This window comes from Neolamprologus multifasciatus, chromosome 9 (genome assembly GCF_963576455.1).
Source record: "Neolamprologus multifasciatus chromosome 9, fNeoMul1.2, whole genome shotgun sequence".
NCBI lineage: Eukaryota > Metazoa > Chordata > Actinopteri > Cichliformes > Cichlidae > Neolamprologus > Neolamprologus multifasciatus.
This window is the reverse complement of record NC_140447.1, coordinates 22,737,429-22,755,286: the sequence shown is the minus strand read 5'-3', so window position 1 is coordinate 22,755,286 and position 17,858 is coordinate 22,737,429. Positions and strand designations below refer to the sequence as shown.

Genomic DNA, 17,858 nt, shown 5'->3' with positions numbered 1-17,858 from the left:
GATGACATTTATTCATCCATTGACTATTTGAATTGCTGATATTGCTGAGGCCGACTTCCACAGCTTAAAACATGTAAATTTAATTTACAGACTGTAGTGAATGTCTGGAATGTGTAAGAAATTGACAGTTTGGTTTGCATGTTTTAGATTATGATTAGCTGTGTTGTTATAGTTATCAACAGAAACAATGTGCAAAAAACCCACTGGAATGGTTCTTTAATGTCACGATCCTGGGTCTTATGACCCAGTGTTTTGAGTTTTAGTTCTTTTGATGTTTATAGTGTTTTAAGCTTATTAGGTTTCTTATGTTCATTTGCTTATTAGCTCCCTCTTGTGTTTTCAACCCTTGTGTTAAGTCTCCCTTATCCTTCATGTGTTTCATGTCTGTTTCTTATGTTGTCAAGTCCATGTAGTCATGTCAGTGTTTCATTGTTTCCTATTTTATTTTGAAAGAGGTCCTGTGCTTTGGTGGTCTGTTTTCCTCTTTCCCTGTGGGCGTCGTTATGTTCATGTTGTGTCTACTTTGCCTTTCTGTCCCATGTTTCAGCTCCCTATGTTCTGTCTCAGTTGCTGTTAAGTTTACATGTTTTGAGTTCAGTCAGTGTGTTTCCTGTTTTACTTTGAAGGTCCACGTCTCATGTGAGTGTTTCTAGTTTTGCTTCCCTTGTCTCGTCCAGCCTGATTTCTCCCAGCTGTGCTCTCCTTCTGTGTCTCATTCCCTCGTTATCCCTCTGTGTATTTAAGCCCTGTGTTTCTCTTTGTCAGTGTCGTAGTCTCCCTCATGGCTGTGTTTCCCTGTGTGTCAGGTTATCCATGCCCCAGTTCAGTTTTGTTATATTTTTCGGTCCATTCTGCAATAAAGCAGCTTTTTGAGTTTAATTTCATTGTTGTGAGTTTTGCGTTTGGGTCCTTCTCCTGCCTGTACACAGCCGAAACATGACATTTAAATTGAGACGCAAACAAATAACAAACCAATTAAAATAATGTCAGTGAGGTTTGGTTGCCACCTCTGCCTTCCCCTGGGGACTCGCTCCATTCTTCACTCTTCAACTAATAATAGATGCTACTGCTCATGCCACCATATTGTCCCATGTCTAGAATCACAGAGAAGAGAGAAGCGGTGGAATGATGGAGGCAGAGACATGGAGACACCTACAAATTTGCTCCCAGCCAGCTCGGTCTCCCCGCAGGGCCAACCATTTGACATTTAACTACGATAGCTGTAAACAGGCCACTGGAATGCCATTGACATTCATTTTGTCTGGAGCAGTTTGTTTGCTTTTGTCACTCTCCTCATTGGTAAGCCCTGGAATTTTCTTCCAAAAAATAAATGCAAGCCGAGAGCAGCTAACAAAGACTAATATCAATCATTTTGTTCACTGGTCATCAAAGGAGTTCGTGAGTTATTTTGGTTGTTGTGTACATATAAAGACAAATATATACTGATACATTTAGATTTAGGTGTGCAGAGATCAGAACTCAAGCACCTACTTGCTGGTAAATTATAGGTCATTTTTCACAATATTCAGCCCTGAAAATATGTGGAGTGAGCTGAACATACTTTCAAAAAAAAACTGTAGATTTGCTGTTTTTATGTCATTACTTTAGCAGAAATCTTGACCTAACTTAAAATCTCTACTTACAAAATCATTGTTAAAATGAAACAACTGCTGCCCCAGCTCCACTGCATGGACGAGAGGCACTTATGTAAATCTTTTACATAACCTCATCCAAGGTCAGAATGACATCTGAGCAACTCTAAAGGAAAAGCCTTAAATTTGCCTAATCAAAAGTGTAAATTAGAGAGTAAGCCAGTACACTGACTAAAGTACTGGCTGTATATGTATCATTTATTAAACTGATACTTTACTAGATTAATTAACTGGCCTATAAATAGTGGAAACTGGATGTCAGAGATCCTGAAGCTGAAAGTCCAGAAAACAAAAAATGTATTGAACTAAATCTTGTGTGGAGGGAAATACTATGAAACATATAAATTAGGTTTTGATTCATGTTAACCTGCTTCATCCATTCCAAAGCCAGTTTTGATTCCAGTTTGGGATCATTGTCCTATGGGGAAACCGAACTGTGCCCATTAACCATTTAACTGTTGATTTGAGGTTAAGTTGAAGAATTTGGAGGTCGCCCTCCTTCATTATTCCCTCCACTTTGTGCAATGGTGCAGTAGCACCGGCATGATGCTACCACCACCATGCTTAACAGTTGGTACGGTGTTCCAGAAGGATCTGACTTGTCCAAGCGAGCAGCTGCACATTTTAGGCAAGCTTGAAGGTATTTTGAAGGAAGATCTTCCTTCTTGGTCCATACTCTACCAGTTCATGGCAGGCTTGAGCCTTGGTGGTTCGTATGTTGTTCACAGTTTGGGTGTTTTTCCAGATCCGAACTGTCTTTTTGATGACTCCTCATGAAAGTTGCCATTCATGTCCAGCAAACAAACCTCTGAGTTCAAAGTTTAATGACAAATTTATCGCAGTATAATTTTTTTGATTAAAAATCGTGTTTATTCCTCCAGTTACTTAGTTACAGTCGCTTGTTAACTATTTTCGTGCAGATTTTCCTGTAATTTGTCACTCGTTCCATATTTGTCTCCCGATGGGAGTCTTAAAAATGTATGATAATCCCGTGTAATTATCCGATGAAAACAGCAATCATTTTTTAAACACTGTTAATTTTCTCACCTGTTTCATGTAAAAACTAAGAGGCGTGGACCATCTGTGGTTCATCACTTAATCATAAACTGTCTGAAGCACCCACAGTTCTTGCTCCATCCCTTGTTTTTAACCACTTCTTCATTCATAATAAACACTGCTGACTGTGTGAGCAGGGGTGTTGCAGATATCATCCAAACCACGCAGAGTCTGCCTTGTTCCTCTGCTGTTTACCTATTCATTAATTCAGCCGTGAATAATGGCACGGGAGAACCGAAGCACCTCATCCTCTGGTAATTAAATGTCTATTGGTGAGGCATTTTTCTCCTGGAGAGCATTTTTAAAACTGTCACATGTGCGCATACACACACTCTGAGAAGCTGCCGGTGGGTGTCCTGGGCTGGCGTTGGTAATTAGCATGCTGAGTGGTTGCACTGATTGCTTCATTATTTTTCAGATTGGCATCAGCGGGAGATATTTGATGGATATTGTTTGAGTGTAATCCATCCTAAAGCCACTTATACAGTACGTGCATCAATTTCTTCAGTTGTTGATGTTGCTTCACACCTATAGGAACAAGCCCATGTATTTAAAAAATGTTCCTCTAAGGCGCTTGCACCCTAATCTTGATCCTCTTGCGTCAGGTTAAATGGAGCTCCAAACCTCAGTGAAAATAACCACCATCATTGTGTTACTCAGCACACGGATCCTGTTATAACTTGTGCTCTCTTGGTTTGGGGTGTTGGAGTTATGAAAGCGAGGCTTATTAGCAAGGCTCAGATCCTGTGTGTTCTGAAGAAAAAATCAAAATGGTTTCAGAATAATTGGCTTGTTTTGTTCACAGCAGTTCGGCCTGACACTGTAAGCAGGACAGCAATTATCAACCCGGTTTCGCAAGGATTATTTTTGTCAACGAAGGAAATAGTGGCTGCGTGTAATTGGACATTTTAGGCACACAAAATTGAGAATTTATAAGGCGCTAGATGTTTCATGAAGGCTTTAGTGCAGTACATTTTATGCTTAAGTGTTTGTCTAATAGACTATTGATCAAAAACAGTCAATTAATAAATGCAAGATAGAAGTTTCTATGGTAACATCACCCATTTATTTGTTATTTTGGCCATTGCAGTATTGTTTTTTGGACCCAGACTTGAACACATTTTAACTTAAAGGTTAAGTGTCAAGTTATTAGCTAACGCCAGTTAGCTGGTTAATAAAATGCACAAAGTATGCGTGCAACACAGACAGAAATATCTGCTAACAGGGGATAGAACATAGTACTGTGCAAAAGTCTTGAACCACCCTTCATTTCCTTATATTTTGCTTTGGAGAATTGGGAATGTTAAAATGTGCAGACATACAGGACATACAGTGTGTAAAGCAAAAACAATGTGTTCACTTCTAACAAGCTTGACAGTCTGTATTTGGAGCATTTTTATTCTTTAACACAGCCAGAAATCTCTTAGACAACCTTTCCTGACATTTCTTTAAGCAGGCTTCAGAAATATTTCCCCAAGCTTCTTTAAGGACCTTCAAAGCTCTTCTTTCTGGTTGTTTCTGTCATTTGTTCTGTTTTCTGTCAAGATGATTCCACACTGCTTCAGTAATGCTGAGGTGCAGACTCTCAGGAGGCCAATCTATGACTGATTTTGTTCCACTTTGTGCTTTTCTCCATTGGCAGATGTTTTTTGAGGGGGACATTGACATACAAAAATGAAGCTGTTCCCAATCAGATGCGTTTGAGATGGTACTGTATGGTGGATCAAAGTCTGTTGGTTCTTTTCTGTGTTCATAATTCCAACACCATTGGGTGAAATGCAGCCCCAAGCTAAGACAAAGCCTCCACTGTGTTTTACAAATAGCTGTAGAAACTCATTGTTGTACCTCTCTCCTGACTTCCTCAACATATATGGACAATTACAGATTTCAACCAGATATCTCAAATGTGGATTCATCATTCCATCAGCGCTGTTGCCACTGATTTTCAGTCCAGATCTTGTATATTATATTGCATATCTGGCATACCTTAAGTTTACTTCCTGTTTCCCTTCTTTAAGACTGGCTTCTTGGAAGCCACCAACTGAGACCATGTCTGATCAGGCTTCAGTGAACAGTAGATGGATTAACTGACACGACTTTCTGATATTTTTCTGCTGGAGAAATGCCAAGTATTCCGCTAAAAGCTCTTTAGGAATAATTGTGTTGGTAGAAAAACACAACTGTATGCCTGTCAAACTGGCTTTTTTTGTAGATTCATATAAAGAAATTAGAACAAATTGTGTTTTTGTGAGTAACAAAGTGCCTAAAGATACTATTTAAAATGGGTTCTTTGCTAAGTTGTCTTTTATTTGTAGATACATCACTGGTTCATCCCTTGAGTTAGGTACTTTTTTAAAGATTGAGTATCTCATAGGTCCATGCTAAGCAGTTTTCCAACAAAAATATTCCTCTGAAATGGTCAGGAACAAAACTCTGAGAGACCTTCAGAAAACCTGGAGAGCTGCTGCTCGAGAACACTTTTAAAATAACGACAAGAAAGTCTGCCTCCTTGGAAGCAAAGTATAAAGAAATGAGGGGCGGCTCAAGACCTTTGCACACTATTGTACAAATAAAATAAACATTAAATTTCACTCACTAAACAAACTAGAGCACAGACTTATTCCTGGAAGTACAGCAAACCGCACAGCAAGTCATGTGACTCATCAGATAATTGGATAAAAATATTTCTCAAAAGTTGCATCCTGATGAGAGGTCCAATTTAGCGACTTGGATTTTTAGAGGAGAAGCCATCTTTCATCCTCTGGCAGCTGGGATAGGCGCCAGTCCTCTTATGACCCTGTATTCTTTAAGATTTCATACAGAGTCATGTAAAAAATTAATCCATTTCAATATGGGAATGGACTGACTTCATTTAGATACAGCTTCAATTGGTCATTCAAGGAACATCTGTTTTTTAAACAACTTGTATATAAACATTTTCTTCCACTTATCTGGGAACGACTCGCAGGAGCATCAGTCTATCTGGGGGATCACTAAGAGAGATGTAATGTGTGGGACATGCCCAGAACACGTCACCCAGGAGGTTCCTGGGAAGCATCCTTATCAAATGCCCGAACCACCTAAACTGGCTCCTTTTGATGCGGAGGAGTAGTGGCTCTCCTCTGAGCCCCTCTCAGATGTCTGAGCTCTTCAGGTAGGTTTTTTAAGGTGGAGGAGGAGGCCAGCCACCCTTCAGAGAAAAATTATTTCCACTGCTTATATCCGCGATCTTGTTCTTTCGGTCACTACCCAGAGCTTGTGACCATAGGTGAGGGCAGGAATGCAGATCGACCAGTAAATTGAGAGCTTTATTTTTAATGCTCGCCTGCCTATTCACCATCAGCATCACTGCAGCCGTGCCCCCAACCCGTCTGCCAATCTCTCGCCCTCTTCTCCCCTTACTGGCGAACAAGATCCTGTGGTACTTAAACTCCCGCACAAACAAATGTGCAGTTAGACAAACTAAGATGGTAAATGTCTTTTCCATTTTTCATTATTTGTTAGTGAAAATAGTCATTTATAGTTCAATTGGAAGAAAGACTGATGAATGGATTGCCCCTCATTGTGTACAGATTTCAGTGAAACCTGTACACGATGATCACCTAATGGGTCAGGATCATGTTTGTCATTTTGTGGGCAGAAATCTGCAAACTGTGATGGATCGTGGATCTGCTCTTTTCCCATGACTGGAGAGAGAGAAAACACCTGCTTGATACTTTGTCAGTTTCTGCCACTTCTAATTTGTCGTTTGCTGCTTTCCTGATTACCGCGCCAGCATCGTCGGGCGCTTTCTGCTCAGTGATATCGATCCAAATGTTGTGTCAAACATGTTCCTCTCTGACACCTCCTGCACTGCAACCGGACTCCCACTAGACCAGCATCAGCAGGATCTCACTTTAAAATGTCAACCCTGTCAGGCCTCCAAGCCATCATATCATCTGTCATCTCTGAGTGAACATCAGCCCCAGAGCTGCAGGAGATGTTGATTCAAGTCATTACAGCTGCTCTGCTCGCTCCTGTAGTGGCTGGAAGGGGGAGGTCACCCCTGTGAGGACTCTAGGGTGCTCTTAGGGTGTGCCCTTCACGGGCATGTTTGGGTGCTGCAGTACGCACAGTTTTAGTCTTTAATTGCCTTATTAGAGCTTTAGTCTGTTTAGTGAACTGAGAAACCGGGGTGCTCATCCATAAGTAAATTCTCCCGCTTCAGGCCAATTGTCCTGGTCGTGTTGTTGTAGAGCGCATCTGCCTTCGCCTGTCACTCTGAATAACAATAGGTCTAATTGATGCAGTGTCTGTGTGTGTATCAGCATACAGCGAGCCAGACACACTCTACACTAGAAGCTCTTGGAGTTAATCCGTCTCACTAATGGTGGTGGGTGAGGGGGGGAAGGAGGAGGAGGAGAGAGGAGAACAATGCGACATCTTTCCCTCCGTCTCTCTTGCTGTTTGGGCTCCGGACACGTGGTCATCACCCGGCGGGAAATCTGGGGACCTTGGATGTTCTGTACGGATGTTGCTACTCTTGTTCGCTCGTCCCAGCTGGCTCTCAGCAATCTCTGCTGCACCACTCAAGGAAACGAGGTACAATACACCCCCCCAAACCCCCTCCATGCCTCCAAAAAACATCCCCACTGCTTTTCGTTCCTGCCATTGTCATGATACAAGAGGCTGCGTCAAGAGGTAAAATCAGGAATGTGTGTACAGAGCGTGGAAAGTCCTGGAGATTCTGAGGTGTATGCTCTGCTGTTTCTCCTGAAACTGTGTTTGGGGCCCATTAACTGAGACAGGAAGCGTTGAGACAGAGTGGAAACAATATGAATTTCCTGCTTTGCGATACAAATTCTTGGGTACAACACGGACTTGCTGTGTCTACTTCACGGACATTCCTAAATGTGCCAAAGGGCCCCGTTTCCTGCCATTCTCCAGACGTAGCTGCTGTGTGGTTCATAGATACTCGCAGTTGGATTATCAGATGATACGTCCACAGGAAAGCGTGAACTCCGCTGCCTATTGTCACATTTTTGCTCACTTACATCTTTAAATTCCACGTTACTGAATAGTACTGGATGACGAGGATATCCGAGGTTAGTTATTTCCTTCGGTGGTGAAATCAGTTTCCTGACTTGCATTCAAGTATCAGTTATGTGGGTTGCAAACCAAAAAATTCAGCAGTTCGCCATCTGTTAAGCAGCACTGATACCTACATTTATCTTTTGTTTTTTGTCCTCGACCCCCCAGGATGCTGAAATAAGCACACTGTCCCACTCCGCTACATCTTATGTTTATTTGAAGGGATTAAGCATGTTTATGGTATTATTCCCTCTGTGATGGTAGCTACCCTGAGCCTTTTGTTCTGCGTTAAGTAAAAACTAGAAGAGTAGGAAGTGGCTCATACCCTGAAGGCACTACCCTTGGTTAGTCATCTTGCAGCGCTGCATTTTTAATATGCAAGCCTCAAGGCAAATAAAAAAGCTTTCATGTTCATGCATGACACTTGGTTAGATGACACGAATCATTTGGACATAGTAACATCAGACCAAATTGTGTCCTTCTTATATATGAGAGCTGGCTTTTGACAACCAATGTTTTCTGCAGAGGTTGTGTGGACGCAAAGGCATTTTTTGCTGACGCAGAGGTCGTCGTTTCTTCTGTGGAAGAAGTTTTAAGGCTAGTTTTAAGGCTACAAAGTGTCGACTCCTCGGAAGCGGCGTCACATCAGGGATCTCTGGTGGGAAGCACTTTGACAAATGATCCTGCTTAATGTCGCAGCAAGTTGTGCTGCAGTGCACAAAAAAATGTTTCTGCTGTCACAGGGCCAAACATTTATATCAAAGCTTGTGTTCTTGCCTAAATGCTGATTTTTCAGAGTTACCTGCTTAGTATAAAAGGCTAAGGTGCATTCAGGGAGGCCTTGCAGGAAGCGTGATGTCCACTGGGTAGCCGGAGGATAGATGGCGGCTGACAGCACCCTCGGTGTTGCAGCACTACTGCTGTGTCATGCTATTTTGCTCTGTTGTTGGCTTGTCTCTTTGTCTCAATTTTAAATCTCTGGAGAAGTGTCTGCTGTTATTCAATATGTGGAGCTAAAAATACCCTCTCCCTTAACAATCAGAGCAGAAAACAGATGTTACAGAAAGATGTGATTGGATGTTTTGTCCCACGGAGACTGCTAACCGTTTGTCTGACAAATGCAAAAAGTATCTTTATACATCAAAAACAGGCTTTAAAGTCACACCTTGTAAGTTCATAGTTTATTTGTAGACTTTGCTTACTTTGTAAAGTCTTCATTAGTTTGCATTTTTCATCCTCTTTGCCAGTCATTTTACTCTTTTCTGCTGTTAATGTGATACAAATTTAGCATCGTACTCAAATTACAATCTCAAACATGTATAGGGAGACCGATCAAAACATGACAGAATAAAAAAAGATAGTATATCATGGTTTAACGTAGTTGTAAATACTACCATTGTACTAGTATATTAATATCACCAGAATGTTATCGATAACAATAAAGAAAGTGTTATGTAAACAACATAATAAGTAAAAGTTTAAGCCACCAAAAGCCACAAAATCCCCCCAAAATGAGAAAAATGAATAATTTTTTAATGTAATATAGGAAATACGGTAAGACAAAAAGAAATGACTGGATGACAGGTCTTTAGTTTCTATTTAATTTATACTTTATTTATACTATTTAATTTATACTAATTTAGAGTTCATGAATCTGGACATATTGTTAAGCACACCATGTTTGCAACAATACTGAAATATTTTGTGGCATTTCACACTATCCCAAACCAATGACAAAATAATCCACGAATCAGTGTTTTCAGATACTGCAATAGTGGCATTTTCCTCAAGAGAACTGCGCTCTCTGGGTATGTTCCCTTTTTCTTATCGTTCTCTGTAAACCCTGGAGACGGCTGTGTGTGGGAAATCCCAGTAGATCAGCAGTTTATGAAATACTCAGACCAGCCCATCTGGCGCCAACAACGACACCACATTCAAAATCACTTAAATCACCTTTTTTTTCCATTTCTGATGCTCAGTTTGAGCTTCAGCACGTCGTCTCGATCATGTCTACATAAAACTCCATGCACTGAGTTGCTGCCATGTGATTGGCTCATTAGATATTTGTCTGAAGGAGCAGTTAAACAGGCGTACCTTTGTAACAAACCTCTTTTGCCTGCTCCTTTGGAACATAAGGTTCATGTTCAGTTGAATCGAAATGCCTTGCCACTGGGGATCTTTTGTCTCTATGCCTTGTGCTACTTTTATGTTCAAAGATTCTGATTTTTAAATCTCATTTTCCCTGCATGTATTCACCTAAAAGGACATTTCATTTAGCAGACCACATATCGGGCTTTACAAAAGATTCTGCTTTCAATTTTCAACTTCTTTCCAGTGTGGGGATTTTGTCTCTTTCTTCCTTTCATGTGCTGAACTTATTTCAATAGTTAAGGCAAATGTGCAGGATCGTATTCAGAAAGACCGGCGCTTTTCTCGAACAGCCCTAATGTGGATTTTAAAAAGGTGAATATATGTCCATAAAAAAATTCTCTCTTGTACGGTTTGAATAAATTCAAAAGATTGTTTCGGTAAAAAGGTCTAACATTGGGAAAAAATACTTTATTCTGCCTCCAGCTGAGTCACTCTGTGTCCACTGACGGGTACCTTTTAAACTATGTGAGCTTGCCCTGAAGGGCAGTTTGGCCACCAGCTGGTCTGCCATCACCTTCCCTGACAGACAGTGAAGTGTGACAGGTGTTCGACCTGCTGCAGATGAGCCGTCAGATGGAGGACAACCACGTCTCTGGCATTACAGGAAATCTGATGTACTGCTGAGCTCCACAGTCACACATACAACCTTGTGCACTCTGATGGATTAGCACTGCCAATCAAAGGTTTTGCATCACTTTCTCTTAGATAAGAAAAGTGAATAGTTCCAAGTAAAACTTAAAGGGTCAAAAATGCAAAATGCTTTTAAATAATAAAGCTGTGACAGGAATGCTGGCTGCTTTATTTCCAGGAGTTAGACCACACCGATCTCCAAATTCACTCATCGCTTGGATCTGACACTACAGTCCACTTCAGTTTCTTTTGAACCACAGGAACTGCATCACTGTAACTAACAGTGATCCTAAGAAACTAAAGTGAATACATCTGTAACCTTTAATTATTGTATCATGCACTGCTATGATGCTATTGTGGTGATAAAATCTTTTCATAGACAGACACACATATACCAGCGAAAGTGCTTTAAGCTGCCTTTGTGTTAGATCTCAGTGGAGGACCAGGACCCCATCTTCCCAGGATGACACACACAGATGAACTCACCTGGTGACAACAATGCCAGCCTTGCTGTTTTTGCCAGTTAAAATGCTTTCTGAGCTGAACGTACAACAGGCATAGCCTCAAATTAAATTTCTATCCATTTACTGTCTAAGGAGCTTTCCCGGGGAATTCGGGGGACAGTACATGTACTCAAGGGGAAGGCTAATGCTCTCTTGCACTGCTCTTGAGTCAGCCTTTTGTTATGCAAGCAAAGGACCCTGAATTTTCATCTGATTTAGTTTGTAAATCTCCTGTGGTTCTTCCTGTCTGCTTTTTTTTCTCTTTAGAGCATTTGATACAACATAAGTTTTGACATTTACCTTTAATTTTTCAGCTGTAATAACACTTTGGCTTTTTTTCTTGTGATCTGACATTTGCAGGATAACTGTTAATGCAGAATACCTTTGGGTACACATTATATGCCAATTTTCAACATGTCTTACAAAGTAAAAATGGTATTAAAATGTTTTCTTAAAGATGCCACCAACTACCTGTTAAGTTGCCACTCAAGCTATGTTTTCTTCAACACATCTTTCAATTTCAACAGTTTAAACTAAAAGTTACCATATATATATATATATATATATATATATATATATATATATATATATATATATATATATATATATATATATATATATATATATATAACTCAGTTTGTGCACAGGAGAGCACACAGAGCATACATAAATGAAAATAAAAGTTGTCTCTTCATGTAGATATTGGATGGAAGTCTTTAAATTATTCCTCATCATTTAAAAATCCCATTTTCCAGCTTCCAGAGTCGGCATTAAAACGCCCTCTTTGCTTCAAGGGACTTAGAGCATGAAGCTCAAGTTTAAAGTAAAGATGAGAGAAGGGAAAGAGCGAGATACGTATTTGGATGAAAGCCTGACATGACATTAAAGAAGTGGGAAGCAGAAAGAGATGGGAGATGAACGAGGAGAAAGTGCTTGCAGCTCAGGGTTTATTTTCCCTGATCTTTTACGTTTAGACCTGTGTTGAAACTGCTGTTGGAGATCGCTTTACAGACGCATAACCGCCTCTGACGTCTCCCAGCTTCAGGCACTCAGATGGCTGAAGATGTGTGCCGGAGGACACACAGGTAGGAATGTTATCGCCAGCAAATGGCTTGTCTCAGGTAAATTTAAAAAAGCCACACTCTTTGAATCCAAATAATTGTTTTTCTCCATAATTCTTTAGGATTTAGAGAAATTAAAAGTCTCTGGTTGATTAGCTCTCCCTGCTTATTTTCCAGGTATAAATTTAGACAGTCATTACGAGAAGGATTATGTGCTTGTTATCCGTTACTGTGGCCTCACCGAGTGACACAGGTCCAATAATCAATGTGACAGGGCAGGAGAGACAGATTTTACATATCAGTCTGTCTGCTGTCCCGACACGTACAGCCACGCTGTGAGATGTAACGGCCTAGAGAGCAGGCTCTGAGACAGAAGGCAAAAACTAGTCTTTGATCAAATGTTTTTCCTCGAGTGTTTTAGATATGAAAGAGAAAAAGGGCAAAGAGTAGCGTTTTTACTCAGTAAGGCAGCTCTATATGCAGGTGGTTATTCGCTTATTCTCAAAGCAGCCAATCAGACACCTTGTTATTTTTTTATACTAGTCAACCTGACATCCGACCTGTCGCATTTTGTCCTTTCTTATTGTTGAAAAAACCAGTAAGCAGCCCTTTTTCCTTCATTAGTGCAGAACCTCAAAGGAAAGCATGTAGATGAATAAAGAAATGTGATGCAAAGCTTTAAAATTTACTTTAGAAATCCATCTTTAAGAGTTTATTTAGATGTCTTTCATGTCCTTTTTCATGAATATCAATTGGATCATTCACATAATCTCGCGTGTGATTAAATATCTACATGCAAGGAGGTGTGTCACTATTTCCTGTGGGGACTTTCTTCATGCATTTCTGTGAGTGTCTGGATTTTGGTCAGACTGAAGCCTCAAACCCCGGATGAAAGTGTCATTATGCATTCAGTAAGTGTGGTGAATTTAACTGTCATCCTAAGCCCTTTTTTTTTTTGCAGCGATGTTACTTTTTGATTCTCTCACCGGTTGTGACAAGCGTAGCGGGACACGACACGTTGTAGTTTCACGTTACTCTTCATCATCAGTGAGCCGCTCGCAGCAGCATTCAGTCAGTCACTCAGTCGGGGAGGTGGGGGAGTGTGTGGGTCACGTGAGGACGAAAAGAAGAAAGAGAGGAAGAAGAAACGAGCGACGGAGAGAAGGATATTTACGACTCAGACAGTGGCGAGGGTGAGCTGCATCCCAATGTCTGTTCCTTTACTGCCTGGCTCAATAACTCTCAGGAGAGTAGGTATATGCCTGCGCGGAGATTTGCAGGTATTGCAGGTGTCAAGGTCTCCAGGAGTGTCTGTGTCTGAGCACTATAAATAACAAAAAAGCCAAATATCACACACTGGGGAGATTTTATAGTAGATCAAATCAGCTACTGTGCTATATGCATCATGTTTAGTACACTGAACTTCTTCGTAATTGACCCTTTTTTTTGCTGTTATGTTATAAACATCCCAAAATCAACCACGCTTTGCACTCCAGAGGGTGTGGTTGATCAAATCAGGCTTTTGTCTGTTGACGCATTTGTATGTAAAGATGTAATATCCAAAAACTTTGGGCACAGAAACGCTGGGGCATCTCTAATAAAGTGTTTCCTCTGCACTGAAGTCTGTCAGGTCAGACTTAATCAAATCCCTCCACTGACAGCGCGCTCAATCATTCCAAGTGCCTTTCAGTCTGCAGTGTCCTTTTTCCAGTGACATAACGAGTCTGTCACAGCTTCTTCCCTGGGGCTCTGTTACCTGTCTCACTCTTTGTACCAAGCCCGACCTTAGGTGTGTGTTACACTGTGTGCCGGAGTATGTCAGGCGGGTCTAGCCTTCCCTCGGTTCCCGGCGTGATGCCGTACTGCCTGGGCTGACACCTTCTCTTACAGAATACAGATTGTTTAGCTCTACGTGAGTTTTCACTTATTTGAGACGTGAGCTCAGGTTGGATTCATGTGAACAAAATGAGAACTTGAGCTGTTCTGTAGACTTGACTGCTTTGAGATTTAAACTTAATTGAGAAAGAATTTGGAAATATTTTATTTATTGATTTTTAAATAAATGAACAAGACGTGCCAGACACATCATTGAAGATGATGCGACTGGCAGTGTTGACGCTGAGGTAACATCACATAAATATAAAATATACAAACAAAATTCGACATCCTACTGGGTAAAGAGAAGAGTAAAGATCACTCTTTGTGAGAGTTAATGACTTGACTCAAGCGTGATTTAATATTTTTAAGACTTTATTACCAAAGGCTTGAATTTGAGAATCAGCTACTTTCTTGGCAGCACGGTGATGCAGTGGTTAGCACTGTTGCCTCACAGCAGCAATAAACTGGCCGCAAGTGTGAATGGTTGTCTGACTGGCAACCCATCCAGGGTGTTCCCCGCCTCCAGCACCCCTCTGACCATGAAATAAATGAAATGACGGCTTTTCAACTCCAGATTGCCTTTAAGTGTGGAAAATGCATGGCGACTTGAGACTTGATAAAAACTCAAAATTAAACTTAAACCCTGACTTTGACGAATCAGGAAGGAAATTGTTGGTTAGTTTGCTGACTTTGCCTATTGTGGGAATTTTCATGGCTTCCTGTGTAGCTTGGATATCCAAATAGCACCGATGAGACATTTGGTCAAAGGTGTCCTGATATGTGACGAAAAACAACCCAACTAATTCATCCTCAAATAAACTCGATCCTTCTGTCCTCGCAGTCTGCGTGCGAAGTGTCTACAAACAGATTCAGACATACTGATAACAAATACTGCATAGTCATTTACAGTAATCTGATTACTAAAGAATTGATCCACTTGAGTATTTAATCCTGAAAGATCTAACTCGAGATGTTAGACAAGGACACAGTTTAAAAATGGAAGATTAGGATCTGAGAAGCAATTTGGAGAAATAATTACTTGAAGACTTGAGGCTTCAGGCAGCGTAAGTCCCAAAAACAAAGCAGTGGGACTGTATTGTTGCCGGGCTCATTTGACTTCTTTCCTTGAAGACCAGATTTGAGACTTTGACTTGAGCTGAGCCTAACTTATAAAGATTTACAAACTCATTCCCCTTGAGTGATGTGAGCCTTGGCTTACTTGACACCTGAGGTTCTGCCTTGGTGAGATCTTGACTTGCACTCTGCTTATGGCTTCAACAACATGAAGGAGCTTTAGCATTCAATGCTAGATTTGCTTTCACAGAGCCGAGGCTTGGTTTGCATCACCTCCAGGAGAGTAAAAACATCTCTGAGGAGCACAGGAAGCTGATACTGTGAAGCATTCTGCTTATAAATGGACTCTGCGGCAGCTGTACAAATCGGCAGGAATTCTGGTCGACTACCATTTATCTCTTTATCTGTGTCTCACATGTGTTCACACACCCACAGATAGGGCTCTGGACACAAGTCCTCTGATGAATTGCTTTAGTCATTGGTCCAGGCTGTGTGTGCGTGTGTGTTTGTCTGTGTGTGTGCTGAGTAATGAAGAGGCCGGTGATGTTGTTCTACTCCTCCTCAGTTGCCCCTGAGCACAGGTGCTCAGCTCTTTCTGAGTGGGAGTTCTTCAATTTTCAATTCATTCATCCAGGCGAGAGCTGCAGCGCATTTATTCATTGCTGACGTGAAGCGAGCACGACGCTGACATTCTGTGTGTTTGGCACGCATGACAACGAGGCACAAGCGCAATAACATCTGTAATAACATACCGACAAAGACACGTTTGTGCTGTGCTGCTTTCTATATTAATGATCATTGACAGGCATGTCATCTTTAATGCTATACTGTCCTTTCAGCTCTGACATATACAGTATGTTAACTTGCAGATGGCTAAGACAAGGATACAAGCTGACAGCTTGCTCACCAAAAACATAAAATCAATGTGCACAATCACGATGCAGCATTTCTGTTGTTGGGCTTTGTTTTTATTTTAGTTCGTAACTGTTCAAACTACTATCAAGAAATGTTGGGGCTTTACAGCTCTTTATTTATAGCTTAATACTCTTTGGCTTCTGACATCATGATCTTGTCGTGGAGCAGATGGATGTCCAGTACCATTATATTTTATTAAAGAAAAAAACAGTAACAGATCTTTTCTGCAATTTAAAAAATAAAGAGTAGTTTATCCAGCAGAGCTGCTCAGACTCTACCATTTGCTGTCTGACAGTGATGCAAAAACAAGCAGTATCTTCACAGTCTGATGGTAAATGTGAAATATACTGCTGAACAACTGGAGAAAACTTCCTCACATGGCCATAAGACTGCTTGTCAGCCAGCTGTCCAGTTACCTTTGAGCATCTAATAATGGGGAACTATGTATACAGATAGCTGTACTTAAGAGACCTAACTGATCCAAAAGATGCTTTTTCTGTAGGTCATAGCACCTGCGTGGCAAAACTGCATAGCGGATGCACCATTTGTGGTAATTTTCACAAAACGAGACGGCTGATGTCTTTCCAAACATGAGAACAACCATCAGAGCAAAACACCAGACCTATTCAAACTGATAAGGAAACAGGAAATGAGAGCAGTGATCTAGATATCTAGAAGCAGGCTACTTTAGTTCTGTGCAGAAAATAGAATTTCTTAAACAAATGCATACAGCTGATTTTTAAAAGTCCACAAAAGATTAAAAAACAACAACAACAAAAAAAGGGAAAATAAATGAATAAATGCCAATGAGAGCTTCTCAAACAAAAAGGGAAGAAACATCTTGTCTCTGGCTTTCTATCCGCAACATGATTCAGATAGTCCAAAAATGTTAGTCTGAGCACCATACATGCATGTTTCTTTTAAAGTTATAACCACGAGACTGGACAGGACGTGGAAGACAATGTGTTGCTAGTTTACCATCAGGCTGAACGACACACTGGGAGCCTAATGTTCTTTTAATGGCTGCTGTGTTACTTTACTGTAAGGAGGGCCTGGAGAGAAGTGAATGTGCTGATTGATAACCTGCACAATCTCCGCTAGCCTTCATGACACAGCACCAGCAACTCATCCTGCCAGGTTCGTCATCCAGAGCCACGACTGGCAGCGCTCGTGCACAGCACAGCACAGCACAGTGACTCGGCAGTACGGCAGTGCATTCAGGGATCGAAGGATTAAAAAAGATACCTGGAAATCAGCTCCTTCTGCTGCTTGTATTCAATTTGGGCCTGTTGTTGCCTCCAATCAATACTTGTAATCATTCAGTTGTTGTGCGTATAAAGGCTGGATAATTACGTTTTCAAAGTCCCAGTGTTAAGCCAGTCTCTCGTTTTTTAGTCACTGCCACTGTTATTTTTTTTAAACTTCTCACTGATGAATAACAGTTTTATAACAGAACTTGTAATCGCTAATCAGCTTGCACAGTCAGGCTTGAACTCGTGCGAATGCCGGCACGTAGATGGTCATTTTGGTGCCAGTGTGGCATCATCACTTTTGGATTGAAAAGAGCACAAGAAAGAAAGCAAAGAGTTTATTTAATGCAAAACGAAACAGCATAATTGTTTCATTAGTGTCTTTAGTGTTATTACCAGATTTAGCAGAGCAATCTGTTCCATTACTGTGTTACAGAAAAATGTAATTACAGTAACTCCCATCACTGCTCCTCGGGCGCAGCCACAGTCTCTGCTGGGGCAATGCAGGAAACACATGAATTCGGCTATCAGGAGCAGTTTGCTGATTTCCATCAAAGGGTAAAACAGCATCAAAGGGTCTATCTATCTGTCTTATCTATCTATCTATCTATCTATCTG

At 40.9% G+C, this 17,858-nt stretch overlaps 1 protein-coding gene across 4 annotated transcripts in view; it reads left to right on the top strand.

Annotated features, from left to right (window-relative positions):
• tmem108 (transmembrane protein 108) overlaps positions 1-17,858 on the top strand; it is a 55,892-nt gene that overhangs the window by 10,395 nt on the left and 27,639 nt on the right. The window contains exon 1 of one of the 4 annotated variants that reach the window (XM_085172168.1): positions 948-7,289. The exons of the other annotated variants lie outside the window; for them this stretch is intronic. The gene's annotated coding sequence lies outside the window, so the exon portion shown is untranslated. Of the gene's footprint in view, positions 1-947; positions 7,290-17,858 lie in introns of those variants that run through there. 4 annotated transcript variants of the gene reach the window in all.